The following is an 11,526-nucleotide window of genomic DNA, read 5'->3' as shown; positions in this document are numbered from 1 at the left end:
TTTGTGATACATATATTAATAAAATAAAAGGCAAAAAACAACAAATCTTTCATTAAAGACACAACAACAACAAATCTTTCATTGAAAAAAGAATTACAATAGTCCCTGCCCCACAGCAAAGATGGAATCTTACAGATATGTACTGTAAGAATTCTCTGATCTATCAGTGTGTGTGTATGTGTGTCTGTCATTAAGTAGACCCTGACTGTTCTCTGTAAAGAATTTCTAGTCTGTCTTTTCTGCGGTTCCTGGATTTACCCCCCTGGAAAGATGGATATTCATTATATTTATAGTCACATCTGGGTGTTGGGGAGTGAACCCTCACTGATGGTTGTTAAGGCTCTGCTGTGAAGGTCTAGATGTTTTTCTGTTTGTTTTTTCACGTGGAAAAGGCTAAGGCCTACAAAATACATATCAGAGAGAAGGTCTCGATAGTGTTTGAGCTCCTGATTCCAGTTGTTTTTCCATTTCTAATGAATCCTTCCCTTCCTACTTCTTAGATTCTCTTTATATTTTATGAGATATCTAGTAAGTCACTGGTAACTGAGTCTTCATTAATAACAATTTTTAAATGAACCCAAACATCAAAAGCTTGTCATTCAATGTCATAGACATGTGATCCAGCCTGTTCTAGAGTTCTAATAATTTTTCCCCAGGTTCATTATGTAGCATCCATAGAAGAAAGAAAAAAATCAAGTATGGTCTCTAACATATAAGCAGATGTGTTTACCTAAAAATAGATGGTAAATGAAAATGAATCATAATGCAGTGGCTTTTAGGTACCCTGATCTTCTCCAGAAGGAGAAATGTATTATTTCTTGTATTAAGTAATAAAAACATCCACAAAACATAAATGGGCCAAACAAAATGTGGTATATACATATATACAGTGGAATATTGTTAAGCCCTAGAAAAGGAGAAAATCTGGTTACAGGCAACTTATTTGAGGTATTTAAAGTAGTCAAATTCATAGAAACAGAAAGTAAAATGGTAGTTTCCAGGGGCTAAAGGAGGTGAAAAATGAGGAGCTGTTTGTTGCGTAATGAGTTTTAGCTTTGCAAAATGAACAGTTATGGGTACAGATGGTACTGATGACTGCATAACAATTTGAATATACTTAACACTACCAGACTGTACATATAAAAATGGTTAAGATGGTAAATTTTATGTTTTGGATATTTTACTGAAAAAAAGTGAGGGTTATAGTTTGGATATGAGGTATCCCTAGTTCCCCCACTACCCCAAAAGCTCCTGATTAGATTCTGAGAGCTATAATGTAATCAATAGGTTACCATCTGATGGACTCATAATTTGAAAGGGCTACTGTGCTAGGTGGTAACTTTGGGCAGATGGGTTGTGGCTGAAGGAGGTGGGTCGCTGAGGATTTACCCTTGAGGATTGTATCATTTTCCCCTGGCTCCTTCCTCCCTGCTTCCCGGCAGTTGTGAATTTAGTAGCTTTCCTCTTCCACGCCCTTCCACCATGATGTTCTGCCTCATCTCTAGCCCAGAGCAAAGGAGTTGGTCACCAAGGATGGAATCTCTGAAGCCAAGAACCCAAAATAAAAATTTGCTCCTTTAAGTTATTCTTGTCTGGAATTTTAATCACAGTGATGGAAAGCTGACCAACACAGCGAGGTGGATGTTCTGGAACACCGCTGTTAGAAAACATATTTTTTGATAAATCGGTCTAGATATGAGACAAGATGACTTTCCAACTTGGCTATTTAGAAATTTGGTGATAGCTATTATCTAGATGAGTCTTTCTTCGTTTTTCCTTCTTCTTGGTACACCTAGAAAATAATTCTATTTTAGCCACATGTAGAGTAAATAGAGGGGTGTGCCTGAAGCTGTTTCTTGGGAAGGGGCTCTTATTGTTCCAGCACTCAACCATGCCACCAAGTGCTATCTCTGCCCTACAGTCACCTATTCGCAGCACAGTACCTGGGAAACTCCCAACCACAGGGTCTCTTCATCTGATAGTGTTACCTCAGTCCATGGCTTGATTCCAAAGCTGACAAAGGGAGTTTGTGTAAGTTGTTGCTCTAAAAAGATCCAGCAGCTTCGCTCAGATACTTGTTGTTTTAGAAACTGCTGATAGTGTCTGTGAAACCTTAAATGTGGCAAAGTGTTCTAAAAAGCTCTGATTATCTGCTGTTAACTAGTTTTCATGTTAGTTGGGAGTCACTAGATTGAAAATTTATAAAAGCATTAGTTGATAAGTAGGTAAAGCACTAATGCCAGACCCTGAAAGGTTATTTTTAGCATATAGTAGTATTTTTGAATACCAATATACACATTAATTATTTTAAAAAAGAATTATTTCTCTCTGAAACTGCCCTCAATGCTTCATGAAATAGCTTATCATAACCTGGAGTGGGTATTTTTGAAGACATGTAACAAGGAAAATAGTTCCTCCAAGTTGGGCAATAGCATCGTGCTAATGTTTGGGTATGTTTAATTCCAAAACAAGATGAAACAAAACTATGAAAACAAACTTCCTCGTAAGCTATCACAATGACTATATCCTAGATCCAATGCTCTACATAACTCTACAGAATGTCCTTGGCTTTTAGAAATGTTCTTTCAGTTCTAGGTAATTGAGAGTGTTGTTTCTGGAAAACAAAGTTATGGCAAATTAGACATGAACAATTTTCACTCTCCTTGAGTCTGGGTGGGCTTCTGAGCAGAAGTGATGTTGTACTATTACATGCTTTTTATCCTCATAAAGGCCTGTTTTCTGAGTTCAAAGGATCAAGTCTACCTAGGAGCTCAAATATAGTGCCCAAACAGTACTTCTGAAGACAAAAAATTTTGTTTATAGTTCAAAACTAAAGGAGAAAGGATGTGTTTTAGACATTTTTCAGGGAATGCAGAGAACAGCACAGAGGAGGTTAACCTAAGCTAAATATAAGACAGACAATTCAAAAAACAAGAATGCAAAAGCCATTAACTAAGGACATAAATGAACACGCAAAATATGTTGTCTATAGTTGTTTTTTCTCTTTATCCTGGTTACAAACCTCATGAAATCTCAAAACATTGAAAATTAAAAGAATTTTTAAAGGAACACATCAATATTAATTTCCTTGTTTGGAGAAGTAAGTAGGCTGCTAAGTTTCATGTAATTATGATGATCAAATGTTGAAAGGAGTTCTGGTAGTTACCAACAGTTTTATTTATTTATTTATTTATATCGCATTCCAAGTTATTTTAGAAGAACTTGATCCCTTGAGATGAAAACAAACTTTAAAACAAATAAAAGGAATGACCCCCCCGCCTTTTTTTTTTGCAGATATCAGTGAGCAGTGTAAAGGACGTAAATCAACAGATAATAGATTATGTAAAAATGTTTATAATGCTGTACAAGATTTACAAAGATAAAGTGATTGGTCTAAGTTCTCCTTGATGGTTAAGTCATAGAATTCAGGTAGTATCTTGTCCTTTTACCTAATCCATGCCATTTCTATCTACTGGACTATTTCTATAGAAGCTCACATGAGACATGAACATTTGAGAAATAACTTCACACATGTATTCTGATGAGGTCAGCCTAGGATGTTAATCTGGTGAGATGATTCATGACTAAAGACATGATACATACTGTTTGTCTTGTTTTGGTTAACTGATTCTAGATATTCTGAAGCTTAAGAACAGATAGCAAAAACTTTTTCCATACTCCAGCCTCCATTTCATCTTGAGTTCCTATTTTGCTGACGACACCTCGGGTTCTTGAAAAATAAATTGCAAGTAAAGCATGAGGAACCAAAGTGGATTTCAGAGATGTGTTAATTGAATACAAGATATTATTTCCCCTTTTCTATTTCTCAGAAATGGCACACTTTTCAAAGATTCTACAATTATGGGCTTATACAAAAAAAGCTAAATAAATGATTACATCTATTAGAACAAAGAAGTATCAGAAGTAAATATGCATAGGTGTACTAGAAAGCTTAGAAAGGCCAAGTATTTTGTTGCAGAAGAACTACAGGGTTTAAATTCAACATGAGCCAACAGGCTACATACAGAGCCAGATCAACTCTGGACCCAACTGCCAAGATCAAGGCCGTTTACTGATAAGAACAGACCTTGAACAGTATTTGTCAAGGTCTTTTTAATTTTTTTAAAAACACTACAACTATTTGGGAACATTGATTCCAGATTACATTTGTACATAGCTTTGATCTTTTGTATATTTTACTTCTTGAATTGATGGTGAGGTAATTTTATATATTATGTTTTTTACTCTAGTCCAGTGGCATTTTAAAAAAATGCAGTGCTATAGCTATACTATTCTTAAGATCCCAAACATGCTATTTACTGCAAGTTTTAAGGAAGGCAGATTCTATTGAATAAACTCTTTCCACCCTGCCCTTTTCTACTGAGGACCCCAATCAATTTGATTTGGGGGCTAAGTTTATAATTAGAGTCAAAGAATAAGTAATTAGCTTTATTTAAAAGAGAATTTGGATTTCTGATAAACATTTAGACTCCAAATAGGAAACATGTGTCCAGATGTGATGGCATAGAGCATGGGGCAAAGTAGACAAAGAAAGTTCTTAGGAACAGGTGGTTGGAATGATTTCTGAAAACAGAAATGCTGAGTATTCCATGCAGTTGATTGTGTTGCTATAATAGTTCTTTCTCCTTCCTCTGCAATCTCCTTTTATTAAAGTTGCCTGCCCAGAGAAAGAAGACCATGTGTGCAAAGTTTTGTTTTTTCAAGGCTTTGCTTTTTGGAGAAGGTAGAGTGGGTGCAGAAACTACAGACATCTCTAAGTTCAACATCGGTGCCAGTGTAGTATGAATAGGAACCACAGATGAGGGGTGGTGGGATGATGGTTCATAAATCAAACTAATAGGCAAGGATGCTCAGGAAAATGCCGTCTGCTGGGAATGTGCAAAAATGTCGGGCAGGACTCTTGACTTCCACAGGACATGGAATGGAAGTTAATAAATCTCATCCAGAATTTAAAAGGAAGGAAAACCACAGCTACTTCCTAGTAGGACTACAATACTTTCTTTTTCTCTCCCTCCCCACCCCCATTCTTTCTCCCTTTCCCTCTCTCCCTCCTTCCCTCTTTCTATTGGGGGGAGGGCTGTTGTTAATAAATTCATAAATATCTCTACATAACTTTTTGATTTTCTGAGTCTTAAAAGACATTATTAGCTTCTTTTTTCCATTTCATTTTATAAATGAAGAGACCAGATAGAGCTCTGAGTAACTTTTCTGGAGCCACACAAGAATGAGTGACAGAGCTGGGAATTAACAGATCTGTCTAAATCCAAGGCAATGTTTATTGCACTAGGCTACAGAATTGTACTGTATACTTGCACTTGGGGTGGGGAAGACCTCTGATGACTTAACAACCTAAAAAACTGTTTGCCGTGTACTAGCCACTCTACCTATATGTGGATGAATATGTTCAGATATATAAAGAAATAAGTAGGAGTTTTTGAAGGAATTACTTTTGCTCTATCATCATTTTATTTTTTGACATAAGTTCTTCAACAGAATCAGTTTTCTTTGGTGAATTTGCTCCAGAAAATACAATGTTTCTGCATTTTTACAGATATTGGAGGAGTTAAAAACTCATATAATATGGGAAAGCATAAATCATAAACGAGGGTTAAGTGAGAAAGCGTGACAAGCAGGCTGTAATCAAAAAAGAATGAATTACTGGAAAAGTTAAGTCAGATATCAGTTAATACAGATGAGATTAGATTCTAATCACATTCATGAGCAAATGAAAAATTTGAAGATTAAAGATCAATGAAGAGCTGAGATTTAGTTAAGGAAGAAAACGTTTAAACACTTTATGGTTGTTTCTGACAATTGAAGGTGAAATAAGTAAACCCAAATTGGGGAGAAATTGGATGAAGAGTGGGCGCTGAGGCAATTCAGGTGTTTATGCAAAGCACTTCCAAGGGAAATATAGGTTTAGATTCCACTGAGGAGGAAGACAAAGGAAATATAAAGAGAGCAGAAGTATAGGAACAGGGGCTGGGATTGGGGCTCAGTCATGTGTGAGGCACTGGGTTTGATCCCCAGAACCACATAAAAATAAACCACATAAAAATAAAAATAAAATAAATGTATCTACAACTAAAAAAAAAAAAAAAGTGTAGGAACACCGAAGGACAAGAGGTAGTTCTCCTATTTCTCAGTTTGAAGAGGAAGAGAACAGAAGGCGAATAGTCAGGATTTTAGGCAACAAATAGCTATAGGAGATTTTGAAAAGTGAGTAAGAAAAAGCATATTGTCCTAAATGAAGATTTTCAAAGTTGCAAAGTGTCAGGGATTGTTGACTTTTTTTTTCCATGCCAAAAAGACCTAAAAGAAGTGAATAAGTAATAGGCATACTAAGTGGCACAAACACAGATAATGGATAATTTCATGCTTAGTTCTGATAGTAGGGAGAACAAAAAAATCAAAATGAGTGAAGATTATGAAATTAGTGAAGGCTTAAAACAGTAAGAAAAAAATTAGAGATTTAGAAGAATCTATAAGAAAGCAGGATGTTATTGGGGACAAGGCAGTTATGAAAATTACATATTGTCTCATGCGATTCCCAGTATCTATCCAACATAGGTGCAGTAAGAAGAAGCAACAAAGTTTAAAAGCCCCAATCAAACTTCAGTGGCTGGTAAATGGAGTTAGCTGTCAAACCCAGGCCTTCTCCAAAGCCTGTACTATACTAAACCACCACTAACATGGTGTTAATAGCCATCAGCATTTTTAAAAAGAATTTTTACTTTAGTATATATATATATTTTTTTTAATTTTTTATTGTGGGTTGTTCAAAACATTACAAATTTCTTGACATATCATATTCCACACTTTGATTCAAGTGGGTTATGAACTCCCACCTTCACCCCATACACAGATTGCAGAATCACATCAATTACACATCCATTGATTTACATATTGCCATACTAGTGTCTGTTGTGCTCCGCTGCCTTTCCCATCCTCCACCATCCCCCCTCCCCACCTCTCCCCTCCCCTCCCCTCCTCTCTCTCTATCCCCTCCACTGTATAACCCTGAGGGTCTCCTTCCATTACCATGCAATTTCCCTTCTATTTAGTATATATTTTAAAAGATACATTTCCTTCATAGCCAAAAATATCACACTTCACAAAATTAATGGTTATTTTCAATATACTTTGCCCATATTCCATGAGTGCTCTCCAAATATCAGTTTCAGCTCATCTCTCCATACAGGATCCAGTCCAAGTCACGCCACTGTGGCTGCCTTTCTTTATTCTTCAATCTAGATGTCTCCTTATGGCACTACCTATACTGTAGAGTGTTTCACCTCTGGATTTGTCTGATTGCTTCTTTGTGGCCACTTGTAAAGTATTCTTCTTTTTCCTGCAAACTGAAAGTTTCAACTAAAGACTTGATAGATTCAAATTAAAGCTTTTGGTTGAGAGTGGTATGGTGAATGTATATACACAGGCAAAGAATGAGGGGAGGGATAATAGCTGGTCCTTCCACCACTATGGGTGCTGTCTGGTTAATTAGAATGAACATTTTAAAATATATTTTTGTTTGTTTTAATTAGTTATATATGACAGTAGAATGCAGTTTGACACGTCGTACATAAATGGAGTGTAACTTCTCATTCGGGTGGTTTTACATGACATAGAGTTACACAGGTCATGTAATCATATATAAACATAGAGTAACAATTCCTGATTCATTCTACTATCGTTTCTGCTCCAGTTCCCCCTCCCCTCCCTTCACACCCCTCTGTCTAGTTCAAAATACCTCTATTCTCCCCGCCCCTTATTGTGAATTAGCATCCACATATCAGAGAAAACATTTGGCCTTTGGTTCTTTGGGATTGGCTTATTTTGCTTGGCATAATATTCTCCAGTTTCATCCATTTACCAGCAAATGCCTTAATTTCATTCTTCCTTAAGGCTGAGTAATATTCCATTGTGCATATATACCATATTTTCTTTATAGAATAATAATGAACTTATTCTTCACTGTACGATTTTATCCTCAGAACTCCTCTGCTGTTGTATAGTTATGATTTTCCTCTTATAAGAATGTAACTTTTTTTGTTAGTTGGGAAAACCATAAACAAAATTTATTTCCCCATCAATTGATTGCCGGATAATTGCTGCCTGAATAACTTCACAGGGGCTCCAAAATAGTGATTTTATATTTTTATTATCATGAACATATATCAGCTGACTGACTCATCAAGTAGGGCTGCCAGGAATTCATAAACACAGGTCTAACTGGAAAGGAAAGCTCAATGCATAATATTCACATTTACTTGCCCATTTTCAAAGTAAGAAGTTGTTTTAATGGCTACTTCAGATGGTGATGAAAAGGTTTTTAAGACTTGACAGTCATGGTGGACACATGGATTGTCATATATGTTTGAGTTACCTATCTCTTGAGGACCAAATAATGCCCAGTTAGACCTATAGGGAATGCAGCAACTTGACTTTGTTCTTTTCTGTGATATGACTCCATTGTTCTTTCACGTTTCCTTACTTTTGGTCAGAAGATAACCTGGACTTACCTGTGTTTCCTTGTTCCAATGCAATTAGCCATTTCTTTAAGGAGCCCTGATTATTTTTAATGAGGAATGGTATTAGAGAACAAAATTTGGGTTTGAAATGGAAAGTTTTTGTTTTTTTTGTTTGTTTTTTAAGTCTAAACTGTAGTCCTATGGTAAATATATTTTCTAACTTTGGTCTCATCTTGCAGTTTTTTCCACATTATTAAATACCCTACTAGATGTTCTTTAAATGACTGAATAGAATCTTCTGTAGTTACATAATTTTTGTTGACTGGAATTGGGTATTTAGACTCTAACATACATTTTTATTTTTAAAGAAGCTATTAATCATTAGGCTTAGGAAAATTGTTCTGGTCATGCAACATTTTCATTTACTTTAGCTTATTTGTTAATACTATCCTTTATCAGTGATTACACAGATTTTATTGTACAGAAATATTTCCAGTTAAGAATTCTCAATTTTGTTTTTAAACCAACCTAAAAGAATGAGAATAAATAAAACATCATAACATATTCAGACACATTGTTGGTTAGTGAAAGAGAACTGAAGAACCATTTTGTTTTCCTTCTAGCTTTATTATAATTGATACAATTTGTATCTATTTTAGGTATATAGTGTGATGTGTTGACATATGCATACATTGTGAAGTGAGCACCATGATCAAGTTCATTAACACACCCATCACCTTATTGGTGGTTAAAAAAAAAAGCATTTGGAATATCATCTCAGCAAATTAAAACTTACAGTACTTATATTTTGGTCACCGTGCTGTATATTAGGTCTCCAGAGCTTATCATTTTATAACTGAAAGTTTATAACCTTGTAATCAATCTCTCTTTTCTCCCACCCAATATCTTGGTAATCACCATTCTACTGTGAGTTTGACTTCTTTTAGATTTCACATATAAGTGAGATTATGTGGTATTTATTTTTCTGTATCTGGCTTATTTCCCTCAGCATGACATCCTTCAGGTCTATCTGTATTATCACAATGGAAGAATTGTCTTCTTTCAAAAGGCTGTACGAATACATGCATCTTCTTTTGCTTTCTTCTGTTGTGGGACCCTTACACTGTTCCCATATCTTGCCTATTATAAACAATAATTGGCTGAAATGAACATGGAAGTGAAAAACTCGCATCCAAACAGTGCTTTAATTTCCTTTGGATATATACCTAGCAGTGGAATTTCTGGATCACATGATAGTTTTTCACAATGTCTCCATTTTGTTTACCATAATGGCTGTTCCAGGGCAGCGTTCTACTCCCTTCATTCTAGAGAACAGAAAATTAGATCTTGCTGAGATTTTTTTGTGATGGTTTATCTTGTTTATGAACTTGAAGGATTAAAAGATGCCTAGATGAAGATTTGGGCCTACTTTTTCTATTAGACACAGGGTCTCTGGTTTACTTCCTAGGTTCTTGATCCACTTTGAGTTGAGTTTTGTGCATGGTGAGAGATAGAGGTTTAATTACATTTTGTTGCATATGGATTTCCAGTTTTCCCAGCACTGTTTGCTGAAGAGGCTATCTTTTCTCCAATGTATGTTTTGGCACCTTTGTCTAACATAAGATAACCGTAATTTTGTGGGTTAGTCTCTGTGTCATCTATTCTGTACCATTGGTCTACCAATCTATTTCAGTGCTAATACTATACTTTTTTGTTACTATTGCTCTGTAGTATAGTTTAAGGTCTGGTATAGTGATGCCACCTGCTTCACTCTTCTTGCTAAGGATTGCTTTAGCTATTCTTGGTCTCTTATTTTTCCAGATGAATTTCATGACTGCTTTTTCTATTTCTATGAGGAATATCATTGGGATTTTTATTGCATTAAATCTGTATAGTGCTTTTGGTAGTATGGTCATTTTGACAATATAAATTCTGCCTATCCAAGAACAAGAGAGATCTTTCCATCTTCTAAGTCTTCTTTAATTTCTTTGTTTGGCATTCTGTAGTTTGCATTGTAGAGGTCTTTCACTTCTTTCATTAAGTTGATTCCCAAGTATTTTACTTTTTGAGGCTATTGTAAATGGGGTAGTTTTCCTCATTTCCCTTTCAGAGAATTTTTCACTGATATACAGAAATGCCTTTGATGCCCTGACTTTCTTAATAAGACTCCTATAGTGCAAGAATTAAAATCAAGAATTAATAAATGGGATGGATGCAAACTAAAAAGCTTCTTCTCAGCAAAAGAAACAATCAGTGAGATGAATAGAGAGCCTACATCCTGGGAGCAAATTTTTACCACTTACACATCAGAGAGAGCACTAATCTCTAGGGTATATAAAGAACTAAAAAAGCTAAACACCCCCCCCCAAAAAAAAACCCCAATAAATAAATGGGCCAAGGAACTGAGCAGACACTTCTCAGAAGGTGATATACAATCAATCCACAAATATATGAAAAAATGTTCACTATCTCTAGGAATTAGAGAAATGCAAATGAAAACTACTCTAAGATTTCATCTCACTCCAGTCAGAATGGCAGTTATTAAAAATTCAAACAACAATAAGTGTCGGCAAGGATGTGGGAATAAAGGCATACTCATACATTGCTGATGGGACTGCAAAATGGTGCAGCCAATATGGAAAGCAATATGGAGATTCTTTGGAAAACTGGGAATGGAACCACCATCTGACTCAGCTATCATACCTTGGTCTATACCAAGACTTAAAAACAGCACACTACAGGGACACAGTCACATCAATGTTTATTGCAGCAGAATTCACAATAGCTAAACTGTGGAACCAACCCAGATGCCCTTCAATAGATACACACAAGGAATATTACTCAGCAATAAAAGAGAATAGAATCATGGCATTTTCAGGTAAATGGATGGAGTTGGAGAATATAATGCTAAATGAAGTTAGCCAACCTCCCAAAAACAAATGCCAAATGTTTTTTCTGACATAAGGAGGCTGATTTATCGTGGGTTGGGAGGGGGAGCATGAGAGGATTAGAGTAACTCTAGGTAGGTGAAGGG

The sequence above is a fragment of the Marmota marmota genome, unplaced genomic scaffold (genome assembly GCF_001458135.2).
Source record: "Marmota marmota marmota unplaced genomic scaffold, marMar, whole genome shotgun sequence".
In the NCBI taxonomy this organism is placed as follows: Eukaryota; Metazoa; Chordata; class Mammalia; order Rodentia; family Sciuridae; genus Marmota; species Marmota marmota.
This window is presented reverse-complemented; position numbering follows the sequence as displayed.